General features: G+C 38.8%; 1 long non-coding RNA gene across 2 annotated transcripts in view; it reads left to right on the top strand.

The window, feature by feature from the left end:
* LOC141375574 (uncharacterized) overlaps nucleotides 1-15,298 on the top strand; it is a 121,045-nt gene extending 105,747 nt beyond the window's left edge. The window contains exons 5-8 of one of the 2 annotated variants that reach the window (XR_012384067.1): nucleotides 1,034-1,306; nucleotides 7,465-7,491; nucleotides 11,368-11,457; nucleotides 15,141-15,298. This is a non-coding gene — a long non-coding RNA (uncharacterized lncRNA). The remainder of the gene's footprint in view (nucleotides 1-1,033; nucleotides 1,307-7,464; nucleotides 7,492-11,367; nucleotides 11,458-15,140) is intronic. The other variant, XR_012384068.1, reaches the window with a different exon arrangement.
* The last annotated feature ends 1,333 nt before the right edge of the window (nucleotides 15,299-16,631 follow it).

Raw genomic sequence — 16,631 nt, 5'->3', positions numbered from 1 at the left:
CAAAAATTCTTTTCAAACCGGAAGTACGAATTTTCTTGAAATAATGCAAAAACAACCAATTTACACTTTTTAGTGAAATATAGGTGTCCTAATAGTGTTTTTAGCAGTGTGGGACACATATACGACTGTCAACAGCTCAAAAAATGTGTTTTGGTGTTTCTTGATGATACTCTGTTTCCACATGATCAGGGTTATTATTGTTAACTATACACTTAAAACTTTTTTCACTTTTGTAGTTTGCAGTGGTGTAAAGTTACTAATTACAAATACTCACATTACTGTAATTGAGTAGTTTTTCTCAGGAATTGTAGTTTAGTAGTGCACTTTTACTCCCCTTTGAGTACATTTTTAGTGCAGTATCTGTACTTTTACTTCACTACTTTTTTTCAACCTGCAGTCACTACTTTAGTTTTTCTTGTCTATGGTAATTAGAAAAATCAGTCCTGTGATTCCTGTCCAATCAAATCTCACATAGAAGGTATATCGCCTCATAATGAACTAGCACAAAATAGGGTCGATCAAAAGAACACAATGTGTTGTTTTTTTTTTTTTTTTGTCAAATAGTTTTGTGGCTAAAAAGTATCCGTTCAGGCACCGTTTTGGCACCGGTACTGTTTTAAAAGTAACAATTTAGCATCAGTATTGAAATAACCCCAAACGATACCCAACCCTACCTCAAAACGTGTGCTTTATAATTGTAGGAAACTGTTTGGAAGCATTAAAATTGTACAAGATGTCTAAAATCTTTTAAATTTTGGTAGGCAAAATCCAGGCAGAAATCCCAAAATAACAGCAGAGTTTAACTGGTTAAGAATTTGTAGATATTTAAGAATGAAGTATGTATTTTTTGCAATGTAAAATAAAGTTTACTTGAAAACTCTGTTTCTCTGAATTAACCATTTTCCAAATTTAAAATAAAAATCTTATAACAAAACGTTCAATGATTACAGATATTTTCTATTAAACTGTATAAATATACTTTGCAAGGAGAAGTCTTGCATGAAATGGTGAAATTCTGGGTTTGTCTTGCAAGGTTTTGGTTTGGTGAAAGAGGTGAAAAGTCGGAGGAGAGGCTGTCAGACGTGGAGGAGGAAGCCTGATGGTCTGAGGAGAATGAGTGAGAGAAACCCTGAACCCAAACACCACCAAAGCGGACCATGCAATCCCCTCTGGTACACGGCTGAGCGGGCTGGGGCTCGTCCGACAGGAGCATAATGACCCAAAACAGACCTGCAGGCACTGGAGAAACAGCTCCACCATCTCCACTGGGACGCCCAGAGATGAGCTGGACAGAAGAGTGAAGCAAGTAAGAGCAAAACACAAACAGTATATGGCAGAACTTGTGTAATAGTGTCGGGGAAAACTTTACAAGCATTATCTGTTTTCTACTGTAGAAAGATATTACCTTAATATGGTTTAATTATATAAGTGACATTTATTGTACAACCCAAAATCAGAAAAAGAAAGTAGCGAGTTCCAAATTTACTTTGACTTGTATTTCATTGCAGACAATATAAACACAAAATATTTTGTGTTTTGTCTGGTCAACTTCCTTTCCTGTCATTCAGACCTGCAACACATTCCAGGAACATTTGACACAGGAGCAGTTTAGGGCTAGTAATCGGGTAAATTAGTTAAATAATGATGTGGTTTGAAACAGGTGATGTCAACAGGTGATTATAATTATGATTTGGTCATAAAAAGAAGTCCAAGAAAAGTCTAGTCCTTTAGGAGCAAAGATGGGCTGAGAATCGCTTGTTTGCCAACAAATACATGAGAAAATGATTGAAAAGTTTAAAAACAATATTCCTCAAAGAAATATGAGAAGACATTTGGATATTTCACCTTTAAAGGGCCATGAAACCCCCTCGTTTCAGCAGGGTGTTTTCACACCTCTACTTTGGAAAAAGTCAGAAAAGTGGGCGTGTCCAGCTCTGTTTAGGGGGGAGTGTCGGAGGAAGAAAAGTGGGAGGGTGTGGGAGTGTCTTTTTGGGCGCGCTGAGTTTCAGAGCCAAAATTCACACACACAGTAGAAAGTGATGGTGTTTAACCTACATGGACATCTGTAGTCGAATTATTTGCCAAATTATTAAATGGTGGACTTTAACTGCAGTTTGGCTCTTTCATTCAGGGAATTCATTCATGCCCCTCGCGACAAACGAGATATTTGATTCGAGGAACTGCTCTAAGCATCTATTTTTCATGCAATGTTTGATACCGCACGGCGAATGAGAGAAAAAAACAAGGCCGCATATAGGACAAGGCCGCAAGCCTAAGCTAAACAATCATGAATCAAGAATCGTCATTCATCTGTAAGCGATATCACCACAAACACTCAGGAATACTTTGGTAAACCTTTGTCAAAAACCACAATACGTAATTACATCCAGTAATGGCAGTAAAAACTATACTGTGCCATAAGAAAGCCCTATGTTAACAGTGTCCAGAAGCACTGTTTACTTCTGTAGGCTATGAAGCATCTAGAATGGAAAATCACAAATTGGAAACGTGTACTGTGGTCAGATGAATCAGTACTTCAGGTACTTTTTGGGGAGAAATTAATGCTGTGTGCTCCGGACCAAAAACATCTTCAGGTACATATTTCCACCCAGTATTGTTCAATTTACAAACGAAATAGAACCAGATGTACCTCTGGGTACATATTTCTGCCCCGCATTGTTCAATTCACAGATGAAATGGAGCCAGATGTACCTCCGGGTACATGTTTCCACCTCGTATTTGTCAATTTACAGACTAAATGGAGACAGATGTACCGCTGAGTACATTTTTCCACATTTATCTGAGTACATTTATTGTTTAATTTACAGAAAAAATTGAGCCAGACATTACTTCAGGTACATATTACCACTAGTATTGTTCAATTTACAGACAAAATGGAGCCAGATGTACCTCCGGGTAGATATTTCCACCCCGGATTATTAAATTTCCGATTGCTAATCTCTCAGCGATATCACTACATGGACCCAGGAATCCTTTGCCAAACCTTTGCTAGGAACCACAATACGTAGTTACATCCAAAAATGCCAGTGAAAACTGTACTGTGCCATAAGGAAGCCCTATGTTAACAGTGTCCAGAAGTGATGTTCACTTCTCTAGGCTTGAAGGCATCTGGAATGGACCATCACAGAGTTGAAACGTGTACTGTGGTCAGATGAATCAGTACTTTCAGGAACTTTTTGGGAAAAATGGACGTCATGTGCTCCAGACCAGATGTGTCTTTGGGTACATTTACTACCCCGTATTATACAATTTACAAACGAAATGGAACCAGATGTACCTCTGGGTACATATTTCCGCCTCATATTGTTCAATTTACAGACGAAATGGAGCCAGACGTACCTCCAGATACATATTTATCCCTGTATTGTTTAATTTCTCATCTCTAATCCCTCAGGCGACATTTCATCAAGAATCATCATTTATCTATAAACAATATCACTACATGGGCCCAGGAATATTTTGGCAAACCTTTAAGAACCACAATATGTAGTTACATCCACAAATGCCAGTAAAAACTGCATTGTGCTAAAAAGAGGCCCTATGTTAACAGTGTCCATAAGCGATGTTCACTTCTCTAGGCTCGGAGGCATCTGGAATAGACTATCGCACAGTGGAAACGTGTACGGTGGTCAGATGAATGAGTATTTCGGGTACTTTTTTGGAAGAAATGGACGCCGTGTGCTCCCGACCAAAGGCTAAAAGGATTATCCAGACAGTTACTGGCAACAAGACCAAAATCCAGGGTCTGTCATGATCAAGTTCTCCTGGCAAAGGTAACTTGCACTTCTGTGATGGCACCATTAATGCTGCCTTCTTTTCCTGGGAAACCAATGCATATTTCAACAAGCCAATGCAAAGCCACATTCTGCACACATTACAAAGTCCTGGCTGCGGAGGAAGAGGATACAGGTACTTGACTGACCTGTCTGCAGTCCCGACCTGTCTCCAATAGAGAATGTGTGGCGCATATTAAAGTGCAAAATGCAGCAAAAAAGACTGCGTACTGTTACCGAAGACCCGTACTGTTGCCCACCTTAAGACTTGTTTGCCTGAAGAATTGGACAAAAACTACAACTGAAACACCTCATCACTTGTTGTCTTCAGTTCCTGAACGCCTATTAAGTGATGTGAAAAGGAATGGCAACATTACAATGCGGTAAATGCTTCACTGTTCCCGTTTAAGTCTGTAAAATGAGAGAAAATGTACTGGCAGTTTATCACAAGGTTTCTGTACTGTAATATACAACACCAACCCAGACAATTTTCCACTTTAAACTAATAAAAATGTTAATAAAAGTCACTTCTTTCGAACTTAAAGAAAAGTTTGTTGGAAGAAAGATCAAGGTCCTATAAAGCAGGGGTTTCCAAACTACGGCCCGCGGGCCATCTGCGGCCCGCAATCAGGTTTGTGGCGGCCCGCGATGCTTTTTATAAATATTAATAGAATCTCGCCCGCTACACAAAAATGAACGTAATTCTATAAATAACCACCGGGTGTCGCTATTACATGCCTTCAATTAGGCAGCACTTCTTGTTATGAAGTAAAACTTACCGACCAAACTGAAGGAAACATAATTGATAATCACATTTTGGCGAGAGCCGCGAGACATGGCGCACCAAGAAAAAGGAAAATCAACAGTCAGTGCAAGAAGTTTCAGTCACGTTGGGGCAAAGAATATTTCTTCACAGAGGTCAGCGGGAAATGTGTCTGTTTAATTTGCCAGAAATCAGTTGCAGTAATGAAGGAATATAATATTAAAAGACAATATGAAACAAAGCATCAGGCCTTCAGCTCTTACACTGGTGCAGGACGAGATCAAAATGTAAAACAATTAGCAGCTGCACCTTCAGCTCAACAACAGCAGTTTTTTTGTGCTATTAAAGTGCAAGAAAATTCTACACTGCACTGCAAAAAAAGCTTTTTTTATTTAGATATTTTGTCTTGTTTCAAGTCCAAGTATCTAAAAAATCCTAAATAAAGGAGAATTTTCTAATTTGCCAATTATTAATAAATAATATGCCAATGTTAAGTGAGTTTTTCTTTAAAACAAGCAAAATAATTTGCCAATGGGTTAAGAAAAATAATCTTGTTTTTCCTTTGACATAAGATTATTTTGCCTACCCCTTCATTTGCTTGTTTTAAGGAAAAACTCACTTAATATTAGCATTTTATTTCTCAAAACAAGACAATATGTTTTGCTTGTCTAGAAAACTTTTCTTGATTAGAAAATTTTTCAGATATTTGGACTCAAAACAAGACTAAATCTAAGTAAGAAAAGCATTTTTTGCAGTGTGGCTAGTTATGAGGTCGCTCAGCTAATCGCACAGCACAGGAAACCCTTCACTGAAGGAGAATTTATAAATGATGAGTGTTGCAACTGTAATTTGCCCAGAGAAGATTCAAGATTTTTTAAAAATTAAGTCTTTCTAGAAACACAGTTGGACGACCGAAATAAAATAATTCCATAATAATATACACACACACATCAATCAATCTATCCATTCAGCCATATATATATATATATATATATATATATATATATATATATATATATATATATATATATATATATATATATATATATATATGTGTGTGTGTGTGTGTGTGTGTGTGTATATATATATATATATATATATATATATATATATATATATATATATATGCGTGTCTACGTGATGTATGTAAAATTTGGCCCGGGACAACATTTTTTTTTGTTTTTTGCATCTGGCCCTCGGCCAAAAAAGTTTGGACACCCCTGTTATAAAGCAATTCAGAAGCATAAACAGGTAAAAAAGCATTAATCACAAAATATAGAAAACTCTTTCATTTAACCAAACTATTTCAATTATTCCAGCAAGTAATCAAAATGAGATAACTTTAAACAGCAATGGCCTATAATGCATGACATTCTAATTTCATCATCCTCCACCTCTGAATAAACCACAGCCTGGCTGAACACGACAGTCTGCTGTGTTTGCGTGTGGAAATAAAATTAAAAAAGTCACAATCTCAGCTCTTTCTCCAGTCTGCGTTGGGTAGAACTAGGGCAGTTGTCTGAACACACACAGACTCAGAATCGTCTATACGCTGTGCTTTTCTGCTCATCTGCTCCTCAAAAGTGTCTCTAGAGAAAGCGTCCTCCAGGACAACAGCTGCATCTTCCCTATTTCTTCATTTACTTCATTTACGCCCAGTCTGCATTCATCTGCGCACGCCCCGACCGGGTTACGTCTTCATTTCCAATTCAATAACGGCTCTTCAGATGTGTTAATTAAACAGTTAATATTGAATTGTGCAGAAATTAAACCAGAGTCCGCGAGAAGCTTCTGGCTCTCTCCTGAGAGATTACCGCCGTCATAATGAACTGGAAAAACAATTATTTCAGGTGCTTTCTGATCGCTGTCAGACGCATTATTGAGTTTTATTCGGTCTGACTGTTTGTTGTTATTGAGCTCGTCATGTCGCTAATGTCATTAAGAGCAGAACAAGCTCTTCTGATGTCTCGGATTGTTTGCTTGTGTTTTTTGTTTTTTATTTTGCAATCCAGCTCAATTTTTCATCTTATTTTATTAAATTAAAGAAGCAAACGGACTTGAGTGCTCCTTTAGAGAATCACACCGATTTGAAAAAATATGTGTAACAGAGGCCAGCCAGTGTGTGCTGTGCAGGTAAACCTCGCTCCTCTGACCTCTAAAGGTGCTCTAGCGACCGTTGCTAGAGGCCATGGTCTTTAGCCTCTTTGGTAGAGCAACTGATTCCCATGCGGAAAGTCCCTGGTTCGATCCCAGCTCGGAGCGGGTTGGGCGGTATAGGACTGGTGGGGTTACATTGGTGCCGTGACCCGGATGGGAGTGAAGTTTAGGGGGGTGAGTGTAACAGATGCCAGCCAGTGTTTGCTGTGCAGGTAAACCTCACTCCTCTGACCTCTAAAGGTGCTCTAGCGACAGATGCTAGAGGCCATGGTCTTTAGCCTTCTTGTTAGAGCAACTGACTCCCATGCGGAAGGTCGCCAGTTCGAACCCAGCTCGGAGCGAGTTCGGCGGTTTAGGACCGGTGGAGTTACATATGTATGCTGATGTTTTGAACTATTCTGTTGTAAAGTGTATTGTGCTGAAAACACTACAGTTATTTTATGTAAACTGTAATAAATGCTGTTGTAATTTTGGGAACCCCTTACAATAAATTTTCACTAGTTAATGTACACTCATTGGCCTTTTTATTAGGTACATCTATCCAACTGCTGGTTTACGCAACTTTCTAATCAGCCAATCACATGGCAGCAACTCGATGCATGTAGACATGGTCAAGACGATCTGCTGCAGTTCAAACTGAGCATCTGAAGGTGGAAGAAAGGGGATTTAGGTGACTTTGAATGTGGCATGGTTGTTCGTGACAGACGGGCTGGTCTGAGTATTTCAAAAACTGTTTTGTTTATTTTACAGATGAAATGGAGCCAGACGTACCTACAGGTAAATATTTCTGCCCCATATTGTTCAATTTACAGACAAAATAAAGCCAGATGTACCTCCAGGTAAATATTTCTGCCCCATATTGTTCAATTCACAAACAAAATAAAGCCAGGCGTTCCTCCAGGTACATATTTCCACCTAGTATCCTTAATTTACAGACAAAGTTGTCAGACGTATCTCTGGATACATATTTACACCTTGTATTGTTCAATTTACAGAAGAAATGTAGGTATACCGTACTTCCAGGTACATATTTCTGCATCGTATTGTTCAATTAACAGACAAAATGGAGCCAGACTTACCTATGGGTACATATTTCTGCCCCGTTACATTCCATTTACAAACGAAATGGAACCAGGCGTACCTCTAGGTACATATTTCCACCCTGTATCATTAATTTACAGACAAAATGGTGCCAGACGGATCTCCAGGTACATATTTCTGCCCTGCACTGTTCAATTTACAGACGAAATGGAGCCAGACGTACCATCGGGTACATATCTCCACCCCATATTGCTCAATTAACTGACAAAATGTAGTCAGACTTACCTCTGGGTACATATTTCTGCCCCGTAACATTCAATTCACAAACGAAATGGAGTAAGGCGTACCTCTGGGTACATATTTCCACCCTGTATTGTTCAATTTACAGAAAAAATATAGAGGTAGACCGTACTTCCAGGTACATATTTCCACCCTGTATTGTTCAATTAACAGACAAAATAGAGCCAGACTTACCTCTGGGTACATATTTCTGCCCCGTAACATTCAATTCACAAACGAAATGGAGCCAGGTGTACCTCTAGGTACATATTTCCACCCTGTATCATTAATTTACAGACAAAATGGTGCCAGACGTATCTCCAGATACATATACCACCCCCCGTATTGATCAATTTACAGACGAAATTGAGCCAGACGCAACTCCTGGTACATATTTCCGCCCCGTACTGTTAAATTTTCAAACAAAATGGAGCCAGACGTACCTCCAAGTGCATATTTCCACCCAGTATTGTTCAATTTACAGAAAAAATGGAGCCAGATATGTACCACCGGGTAGATATTTCTGCCCCGTATCATTCAGCTAACCGACAAAATGGAGCCAGACGTACCTCTGGGTACATATTTTCACCCCATATTGTTTAATTTAAAGACTAAATGGACCAAGTCGTACCTCCAGGTGCATATTTCGAAATGGAGACAGGGGTACGAATCCACGAGCCTGTGTTGATGGATTGGTTTTGCTTTAATAATTACCTTTTGTTACTGTTTCCCCCTTAATTTTCATCTTCTTTTGATTAATGTGACAGACTGTTCTGTTTCGCTGTATTTTTATATTTGTAATAGCTCACATACTGTAGTTCCCATTTCCTATCGTGCAGTCAACAACAAAATAATAATAACTTACAACCTGAATTACTGCACTCCCATGAAAGACACTTTTACTTTTAATAACTTTATCTGAAAACCAGGCCTCAATATTCATAACCATCAAGCCTCATAAGACTTTAATAAAGAACAAAATTAAACATTTACCAGCAATCAGTTTAAAGCCCGTCACTCTAAATGGCCAGTTCAGGCTGCAGGTTCTTTTAATTTGATTTCTGAATGAAACATTTATTTACTTCGTACATCTGAGGCCTATTAGGTTTAATTAAATATGATGGCCTATAAAGACTCCAGAACTTTTGCAGCGCAGACTTTATTTCTCTGCCTTTACAATGGTCATGGGTTGAACGTCTGGCATGCATTTTGTCCTGAAACTCAATACACTGTAAAAAATGTTGGGTTCCACACAATTTTTTCTTGTTGTCCCAACACAAATCGATTAAGTTAACTTAAATTGAAGTGGATTAAACATAAAACAAGTTGTCCCCCCCAAATACTTAAGAACGGTGTTGTTTCAACTCATTTTAAGTAAGTGGTTTGAAAAAGCAGCACAAGTTTTTGTTGTCCTGGACGAGCAGAAACACGGAAGCCAAACAACGTTTGCCTACGTTATGGATGGTTTAGCGTGCGTTATGGATGAAGATGGCGAAATGCTTTTGTGGATGCGTTTGTGTGTGTGACAACCAATGTCCTGATGGTGGACATGTGCACCCGAATCGCCTCAGGCTTTTATGGATAATTTTGTTAAAGGGTCACGAAACACCAAAACACATTTTTTGAGCTGTTGACAGTCGTATATGTGTCCCAAACTGCTAAAAACACTATTAGGACACCTATATTTCACTAAAAAGTGTAAATTGGTTGTTTTTGCGTTATTTCAAGCAAATTCGTACTTCCGGTTTGAAACAAATTTTTGAAGCTGCGTCACGGTCATGACATAATAGCGTGTATTCCAGCATGCAGACTGGGCGTCTGTGCCAGAGTGTGTCTTATTACGTCTTTCAGTGTGTTGCATTAATGCATGAGTAAGGCTTGAATCAAACCAATCAGCGCGCACTATTTTGCAACTTCATTAATATTCATTACTGTCATAGTGTTTAGACGACAGAGAAACCACATTGTGTTGGCAAAACAAGCGTGAAGTGTTGCTTTTATAGTTTGCTGCCGTTAAGTTTTGTTTTCATTTTCTCTCTGTGAGAGCTCAGCTGGAGTCACGTGTGGATTAACAGTGTACGCGACGCTCGACAACAATAACTTGCGTGTCTAAGGAGGAACATTGTTTACCTGAGAGCTGTTCTCATCTGCAAACGCTGAGATCCGGGATTCGCTTGTAGTCTCCTCTTAATAAAGACGCGGCTCTAGTTGCTGGTGATTGTCCTGTCTCTACAGATTTGGTAAGTGAGCGACCAGTGCTCTTTGTTTATTCAGTTTGTTCGTATCGAACAAACTATTGTACTGACTGTAAACATGTTAGCACCACAACCAAACTATTACCGTCGTGTAGGATTTTCACCGCATTTTGTGACCGGAATAACACACGCGGCTTTCTGACACTACCTGCCGTGTGCATCTAAGTTTCTGGGAAATGCTGAGGTTTTTTTTTCTCTCATTCGCCGTGCGGTATCAAACATTACATGAAAAATAGACGCTTAGAGCAGTTCCTCGAATCAAATATCTCGTTTGTTGCGAGGGACATGAATGAGTTCCCTGAATGAAAGAGCCAAACTGCAGTTAAAGTCCACCATTTAATAATTTGGCAAATAATTCGACTACAGATGTCCATGTAAACACAGTCATTTTCTCCCCTGTGTGTGTGTGTTTTGACTCTGAAACTCAGCGTGCCCAAATAGACACTCCCACACCGTCCCACTTTAGTTCCTCCGACACTCCCCCTAAACAGAGCTGGACACGCCCACTTTTCTGACTTTTTCCAAAGTAGAGGTGTGAAAACACCCTGCTGAAACGAGGGGGTTTCATGGCCCTTTAAGTGAATTATGTTTGAATGTAGAGCACTGTTTGTCAGCCAGGGACAAGTCACCTCATCACAGCACCAAAAGGAATGGCGTCATATCACCCTGTAGCGTTCGCTTTGAAGATGAAATGCAGCCATACATACTTCTGGCTACATAATTTGTGCTCTGCAGAAATGTATATAGGGCCACGTTTTCACAATGAGCCTATGTTGGATTAATAAATAATACAATTATAACAATATTTTTTTATTATTAAATTAAATTTATATCTTTATGTCCATCAGTGCTGCAAAAACCTCGACTCTTCCAAACACTGCGACAGCCAAAAGCAGAGAGTTGATGCCAGATAGTGCTCAGCCATTTTTAATTTCCGTTTTATATTACCCACTGACATATCTTCTCCCCGATGAACTAATTCACTTTGCGGAGGTAACAGCAGTGGCGACTAATCAAACGGGACAATGATATTGCCTGATGTGGTGATCCTCTGCTGTTAATGTCTGCTATCATTCAGGACTTGTGCTGCTTTAATGAGGAGCACCGCTGGAAAAGGGACAGAGGCCAACTGGACGCTTTGTTACCCGCCTCCAGCAGCCCAGACGGGGTAAAGTGATGCCCATTATTATGTCGTCGGGTCAAATTAGACACTTGTATGGCAATCTGTTCACACATCAATCCTGAAAAGCACGCTCGTAAAATAAATGTTGCATAAGGGTGGTTTTGCACTGATGACACTGGATTCTTTTAGATTTATATTTTACAATATCAATCCATAAATATTTATGGAAGTATTCATTACATTTTTATAAATACTGTAAATTATGATATTAATTATTATAACTTTTTTCACTACTAAACTTTTTTATAGTTTAAAATGCAGTTTAAAATTTTTTAAATGTGGAAGTAGTATGTAGTACTTTTATTTCTAAATTAAGGTGTGGTACAACAAATACAATATATAACAACGTATATTTACATACACTACCTGACAAAAGACAAGTCGCCTGTCCAAGTTTTAGAAACAACAAATAATAACTTATCTTCTAGATGATCATTTGGTATCAGAAGTGTCTTATATGAAAGGAAAAGGCCTCTAGATTACACTTATTTCACCAAAATAAAATATGATCATTCCTTGATTTTTAATGATTTATTTAGGACAGTAAAGTCTGACTTTGCTCAGACAAAAAGTCTTGTTACTTAACAGAAATAATGTCCAGTATAGAATATAAAGTCATGCTGCAGTGGAAACAGAATGAATATTGTGTCTGACTCCATCATGAGCTTGGAGGACTGCATCCATACATCTCTGCAATGACTCAAATCACTTATTAATAAAGTCATCTGGAATGGCAAAGAAAGCTGCAGGACTCTCAGAGTTCATCAAGATTCTTTGGATTCATCTTCAATGCCTCCTCCATCATCTTACCCCAGACATGCTCAATAATGTTCATGCCTGGTGACTGGGGTGGCCAATCCTGGAGCCCCTTGACCTTCTTTGCATTCAGGAACTTTGATGTGGAGGCTGAAGTATGAGAAGGAGCGCTATCCTGCTGAAGAATTTGCCCTCTCCTGTGGTTTGTAATGTAATGGGCAGCACAAATGTCTTGATACCTCAGGCTGTTGATGTTGCCGTCCACGTGTGTCAGATCTCCATACTGAATGTAGCCCCAAACCATGATTTTTCCTTCACCAAACTTGACTGATAACGGTGAGAATCTTTGGTCCATGCGGGTTCCAAAAGTCTTCTGCAGTATTTGTGATGATTGGGTTGTAAATACTACCTTACCTAATCAACTAGACTAGAAGACAAGTTCTTACAACTGAGATCAACGACAAGACTTTTGTCAGGTACTGTGTGTATATATATACTTTACTAATGCATTAATAAAATCCATGATTGTGCTTGTTTAGTTAACATGAATTTTATTAACTAATGTAAGCAAAAATAATAAATACTTTAATAAATGCATTGTTCATTGTTTGTTTATGTTAATAAACACAAACAGGGCACTAGAAAGGGCCCTATCATACAACTGGCGTAATAGGGCACAAGATGTGTACAGTGTGATTTGTTGATATTTTCAGAACAGCACAACAGTAATGTTTACATTTTTTCCCCAAGTTGTTTAAAAAGCAAATCCATTTGCATCACTTTGAGGACTCATGGGTGTGCTGGTCTATGAAGGGGGTGTGTTAAGGCGCATTGTTGGCGCGTTGCTATTTTGAAGAATTGAAATAGGCCACGCCACATTGCTTAATGCATGCAGGATGTACAGCAATACACAAATATCTTTATGTATGAAAACAATAAAAGACTAAAATGTTACAATTAACATTATTTTCTACATAAATATGAAAACCACTACCCCTGTGCATTCACCTCTGGGCCTTTTCTGTTTATTCATGACAATTTGCATTAGTATAATGTTATTATTATTAGTAATATTATTTATTATATGCATATTTATTTATTTATAAATTTATTTGTATTGATTAAAACTAGCTTAGATTTGTCCACCTGTCGTGTTTGGGAGACATGCGTCACCATATAGGGCATAAGAATAGGACATGTGTTTGGATATAACAACTTCATTATTATTGTTCATTTATTAGTTTGCTGGAAATTAGAACTGAATTTAGAAATAGTTTTGAAACAAATCTTTGCACTTAATAAACTAATATAAATATGTAGGCTAATGGATGTCTTCTGTGGAGTGAGTTTCCACTGTTTTCTTACTCCACGAAAGTAAAGGAGTAAAGAGGAAAAAGTAAATTCAATTCAATTCAATTCAATTCAGCTTTATTTGTATAGCGCTTTTACAATGTAGATTGTGTCAAAGCAGCTTCACATAAATGGTCATAGTAACTGGAACAGTGTGGTTCAGGTTTTAGTGTTTAAGTTCAGTTCAGTTCAGTTTAGCTCTGTTCAGTGTGATTTAATCATTACTGAGAGTTCAAACACTGAAGAGCAAATTCATCGATGCGTAGCTCTACCAATCCTGAACCATGCGAGGCAGTGGCGACAGCGGAGAGGGAAAAAAAACTTCACCTGATGGGAGTGAAGAAAAAAAACCTTGAGAGAACCAGACTCAGTTGGGCACGACCATTTTAATTTCTCCGCTGGCCAAAAGTCTTGTGCAGAACTTCATTCGCCGTGGTTTATGCTGGAAGATGGCCTCAATGAAGACTCGTCTGTCCCTGGAGCGTCGCTGGAATCAGACACATGTTCTCCACTCCCCACGACCATCAGCGCAGCAGCAGCTCAGGATATGGCCTGGTTCCGGATATGGAATCCTTGGGATCATCACGTCGCTGGTCTTGGATCCAATCAGTGACTCCGCATAATCTGAGGACCTTGGGATGAGTATCCCCAGGTGAAAATAGAGAATAAAGAGAATAATTAGCGTAGCTGCTGTTCATAGTGTATATAAGCAAGATGTAGAAGCCAGTGTGGAACCCGCTAGGTGATGCACTGAGTGTATGCTTTACTAAACAGATAGGTCTTTAATCTAGTTTTGAACTGGGAGAGTGTGTCTGAGCCTCGGACATTACCAGGAAGGCTATTCCAGAGTGTAGGAGCCATGAAAGAGAAGGCTCGACCTCCTTTACTTGATTTTGCTATTCTAGGTACTACCAGAAGCCCTGAATTTTGAGATCTTAAGGAGCGAGTTGGTTCGTAGCGAGACAGAAGGTTGGTTAGATAAACAGGAGCTAGATTATTATTAAAGAGAAAGTAAAGAGGCCGAATGGAGGAGGCTTGTTCTTTATCCTCGCATTGCAGATGGTCTGTTTAACTGTTTTCTCGCTAGTGAAGCGTTCAGTTTGTAAATAGCAAATGCGCTATGGCGCAACACAACGGACTCTTAAAGGGAATGGTAGATGAGACTCTCATTGGTTTAATACAGGGCATGTTATGCTCAAAACTCATTAAGAAAATAAGCACAACCCTATTAGGTCATGCGCTGGGGCGCAAACCATATTTTTCCCTCCTTAAAGTAGCAAAAGTGGATTCGGACACGCCCTTAATGTGTTTGCGCCATGAGCTTTAGACTTTGCACTTAGATTGTTAAAATAGAGCCCTGGAACTTTATTGTAGAATTATAAGAGATTCTATATGATATGTCTGTATTATGGTTTAAAGGGCACCTAATTTACCCCTTTTTTCAGATTTAATATAAGTCTTTTGCGTCTCTAGAATGTGTATATAAAGTTTCAGCTCAAAACACCCATCTGATTTTTCATTATACCTTTTACAAGATGCTGTTTTATACTGATTTCCACCAGGGGGTGGTTTTGTCGTACTGCGCCTTTAAGCTGAGTTCTGCCCGCCTACTGTTTCTACGTGCCTTCCTGCGTGCTTTAATCTCCTCCCTCTGCTGCGTCAGACAACACACAGACTTAAAGGAAGAAGGTCTCACGTAGCGTTTGTGAGAAATACTACAGTAAGAACTCATCTTTAATCTTTACTAATCAGAATTTGTTGTGAAGTTGCATTGATGAGTCAAAGACAATATCGTTACAAAGTTCACGTGCGCGTGCACACACACAGAGATACACAACACACCGCTGCTGACACACCCACACACACACACAGAGGCAGGCAGACAGAGTGCGCTTAGCACTGTTTTTGCACTCAAGTGTGACAGAATACAGGCTAACCTCCACTGCTGTGTGGATATCTGTTATGCTAATGTACAAAATAAATCTGATTTAACTTCCGCAAACCAGGATTGAAGCGTCTTCTTTTATAATTGTTCTGACACGTGGCTGTGCTGATGAAGTAAAGCTGAAGTAAATCGCTGTAATTAATTACACACGTGCTCTGTTTTAAAACACTTTAAACATGTGAAACTTACTCTTAATCACATTTGATGATGATTGCTGATCTTAGCAGAACAGAACAGACCTTTAATTCCTGGTTGCTTTGCGTATGTCTGCTTGGTCTTGTTGACATATACACGTGATTACCGGAACATGTTAATGTCCGCAGCTGTCAATCAATTCGGTGGGCGGGGGAACCGCACTTCTATGTAAAGTTGCGGTCGGTCTGAAAACCGCTCTAATTGGGCCACCGTTTTTATGTTGTTAAATTGAAAAAAAAAGGACTGGGTGTGTTTATATCAACCCAATATGATGGTCTATACACTATATATACACATATGTTTTTCCAAATAGCTTGAAAAGTAGATTTTTCACCATAGGTGCCTTTTAAACAAAAATATTTGTAAAAAAAAAACATCCAAAAGGTAAAGTGTGTAAAAAATTGTTAAACTTCTTTGTTGTCAGGGCTTGAATGATTTGATACCCTCCTCCACCAATCAAAACAAGGTAAAGTGGTGCTCACTATGATGTCATCATGTCAAGTATGTTCAATCTAGGAAAGCACACTTGTAAAAATGTACATTTCAAACTGATTTTTTACAGCGAAGCCACTGAAGCACACTTTCAGTGAACAATTCTTTTAAAAAAAACTCTTCTTTTGTTTATATTTTAAAAATATAAAGAACCTCTTTTGGGAAAGTAAAGTTTTCACTGATGTTTCAGGTTCTTCCCGAAACCATCAATGCCAATATAGAGCGTTTATTTTAAGAGCGGGTGGATTCAGATGATACTTGTCTTTCTCTCCAACCTGGTTTGTTTTGCATCAGACGAGCAGCAGCTCAGGTCAACTCAACCCACATGAGGAAAATGTTAAAAGCTGTCAACCCTGAAAAGCATGACACAATCGCAAAACGAGAGAGAGAGAAAAAAACAGGCTGACATTTGAAACATTTT

Source organism: Danio rerio, chromosome 8 (assembly GCF_049306965.1).
Source record: "Danio rerio strain Tuebingen ecotype United States chromosome 8, GRCz12tu, whole genome shotgun sequence".
Lineage (NCBI taxonomy): Eukaryota > Metazoa > Chordata > Actinopteri > Cypriniformes > Danionidae > Danio > Danio rerio.
Note: the sequence above shows the minus strand (reverse complement) of the source record. Positions and strands in the feature narration are given on the sequence as shown.